Here is a 3,527-nt window from a genome sequence, read left to right on the forward strand (position 1 = left end):
GTGAAAGCGCATGAAACCGTCGTAATCTTGTAGAAAACATTGTAAAGTAGCGAATAAAACGTTTTCTAACGATAGAAGTGCGAAGGTTTGGTTAGTTTGAGCTACGTAGCGTCGTGAAACTACCAGAAACGACGTCATCTAACGAGATAGTGTTGTTTTATTGCGAGTATTAAACTGCGATAGGTGAAATGTTGTGAAAGCACACAAAACGGCATGAACAAGCCAAATACTGCGTGTTTTATTGTTACAAGTGCGAAACTGCTATATTGTGATATTCTCGTTAAAGCGCATGCAAGCATCGTGAAACCTTAAAGAACAATGTCATTTAGCGAGATACAGCGTTCTGTACTGCAATAAGTTGGTGAAAAACTGTGAGGTTATGCAAATATCGTAATTTTGAACAAAACAGAGTAATGGAGCGTTTTTAGATACAAGTGCGAATGTTAGGTTAGGTTAAGATATGAACCGTCGTAAAACCGCATTAAACAATGTCAATTAGTGAGATGCAGTGTTTTTCACCATTAAAAGTGGGGAACTGCGATATCTAATGTGAAAGCGCTTGCAACCGTCGTTAGGTTAGGTTAGGTTAGGTTAGGTTAGGTTGGGTTAGGTTTGGTTAGGTTAGGTTAGGTTAGGTTAGGTTAGATTAGATTAGGTTAGGTTGGGTTGAGTTGGGTTAGGTTAGGTTAGGTTAGGTTGGGTTAGGTTAGGTTAGGTTAGGTTAGGTTACGTTAGGTTAGGTTAGGTTACGTTAGGTTAGGTTAGGTTAGGTTACGTTAGGTTAGGTTAGGTTAGGTTAGGTAAGGATAATTTGGTTAGGTTAGGTAAGGTTAGGTTAGGTTAGGTTAGGTTGGGTTGGGTGTTGTTGGGTTGGGTTGGGTTAGGTTGGGTTAGGTTAGGTTAGGTTACGTTAGGTTAGGTTAGGTTAGGTTACGTTAGGTTATGTTAGGTTAGGTTAGGTTACGTTAAGTTAGGTTAGGTCAGGTAAGGTTAGGTTACGTTAGAATAGGTTAGGTTAGGTTAGGTTACGTTAGGTTAGGTTAAGTTAGGTTAGGTTAGGTTTGGTTAGGTTCGGGTTACGTTAGCTTAGGTTAGGTTAGGTTGGGTTGGGTTGGGTTAGGTTGGGTTAGGTTAGGTTAGGTTAGGTTGGGTTAGGTTAGTTTAGGTTAGGTTAGGTTGGGTTGGGTTGGGTTAGGTTAGGTTAGGTAAGGTTATGTTAGGTTAGGTTAGGTTACGTTAGGTTAAGGTATGAACCGTCGTAAAACCGCATTAAACAATGTCACTTAGTGAGATGCAGTGTTTTTCACCTTTACAAGTTGGGAACTGTGATATCTAATGTGAAAGCGCTTGAAACCGTCGTAATGTTGTAGAAAGCAATGTAAAGTAGCGAGTAAAACGTTTTCTAACGATAGAAGTGCGAAGGTTAGGTTAGTTTAAGCTAGGTAGCGTCGTGAAACTTCCAAAAACAACGTCATCTAACGAGATAGTGTTGTTTTATTGCGAGTACAAAACTGCGATAGGTGAAATGTTGTGAAAGCACACAAAACGGCATGAACAAGCCAAATACTGCGTGTTTTACCGTTACAAGCGCGAAACTGCTATGTTGTGATATTCTCGTTAAAGCGCATGCAAGCATCATGAAACCTTAAAGAACGATGTCATTTAGCGAGAGACAGCGTTCTGTACTGTAATAAGTTGGTGAAAAACTGTAAGGTCATGCAAATATCGTAACTGTGAACGAAACAGTGTAATAGAGCGTTTTGAGATACAAGCGCGAATGTTAGGTTAGGTTAAGATATGAACCGTCGTAAAACCGCATTAAACAATGTCACTTTGTGAGATGCAGTGTTTTTCACCATTACAAGTCGGGAACTGCGATATCTATTGTGAAAGCGCATGAAACCGTCGTAATGTTGTAGAGAGCATTGTAAAGTAGCGAGTAAAACGTTTTCTAACGATAGAAGTGCGAAGGTTATGTTAGGTTGAATTATGTTAGTTTAAGCTAGGTAGCGTCGTGAAACCACCAAAAAGGACGTCATCTAACGAGATATAATTGTTTTATTTCATGTACGAAACTGCAATAGGTGAAATGTTGTGAAAGCACACAAAACGGCATGAACAAGCCAAATACTGCGTGTTGTACCGTTACAAGTGCGAAACTGCTATGTTGTGATATTCTCGTTAAAGCGCATGCAAGCATCGTGAAACCTTAAAGAATGATGTCATTTAGCGATATACAGCGTTCTGTACTGTATTACGTTGGAGAAAAACTGTGAGGTCATGCAAATATCTTAAATGTGAACGAAACAGTGTAATAGAGCGTTTTTAGATACAAGTGCGAACGTTAGGTTAGGTTAAGATATGAACCGTCGTAAAACCGCATGAAACAATGTCACTAAGTTAGATGCAGTGTTTTTCACCATTACAAGTCGGGAACTGCGATGTCTATTGTGAAAGCGCATGAAACTGTCGTAATGTTGTAGAGAGCATTTTAAAGTTGCGAGTAAAACGTTTTATAACGATAGAAGTGCGAAGGTTAGGTTAGGATGGGTTAGTTTAAGCTAGGTAGCGTCGTGAAACTACCAAAAACGACATCATCTAACGAGATAGTGTTGTTTTATTGCGAGTATTAAACTGCGATAGGTGAAATATTGTGAAAGCACACAAAACGGCATGAAGAAGCTAGATACTGCGTGTTGTAGCGTTACAAGTGCGAAACTGCTATAATGTGATACTCTCGTTAAAGCGCAGCAAGCATCGTGAAACCTCAAAGAACAATGTCATTTAGCGAGATACAGCATTCTGTACTGCAATAAGTTGGTGAAAAACTGTGAGGTTATGCAAATATCGTAATTGTGAACGAAACAGTGTAATAGAGCGTTTTTAGATACAAGCGCGAATGTTAGGTTAGGTTAACATATGAACCGTCGTAATACCGCATTAAACAATGTCACTTAGTGAGATGTAGTGTTTTTCAACATTACAAGTCGGGAACTACGATATCTAATGTGAAAGCGCATGAAACCGTCGTAATGTTGTAGAGAGCATTGTAAAGTAGCGAGTAAAACGTTTTCTAACGATAGAACTGCGAAGGTTATATTAGGTTGAGTTATGTTAGTTTAAGCTATGTAGCGTCGTGAGACCACCAAAAAGGACGTCATCTAACGAAATAGTGTTGTTTTACTGCATGTACGAAACTGCAATAGGTGAAATGTTGTGAAAGTACACAAAACGGCTTGAACAAGCCAGATACTGCGTGTTGTACCGTTACAAGTGCGAAACTGCTATAATGTGATATTCTCGTTAAAGCGCATGCAAGCATCGTGAAACCTTAAAGAATGATGTCATTTAGCGATATACAGCGTTCTGTACTGTAATACGTTGGAGAAAAACTGTGAGGTCATGCAAATATCTTAAATGTGAACGAAACAGTGTAATAGAGTGTTTTTAGATACAAGTGCGAACGTTAGGTTAGGTTAAGATATGAACCGTCGTAAAACCGCATGAAACAATGTCACTAAGTGAGA

Source organism: Rhipicephalus microplus, unplaced genomic scaffold (genome assembly GCF_043290135.1).
Source record: "Rhipicephalus microplus isolate Deutch F79 unplaced genomic scaffold, USDA_Rmic scaffold_194, whole genome shotgun sequence".
NCBI classification, from domain to species: domain Eukaryota; kingdom Metazoa; phylum Arthropoda; class Arachnida; order Ixodida; family Ixodidae; genus Rhipicephalus; species Rhipicephalus microplus.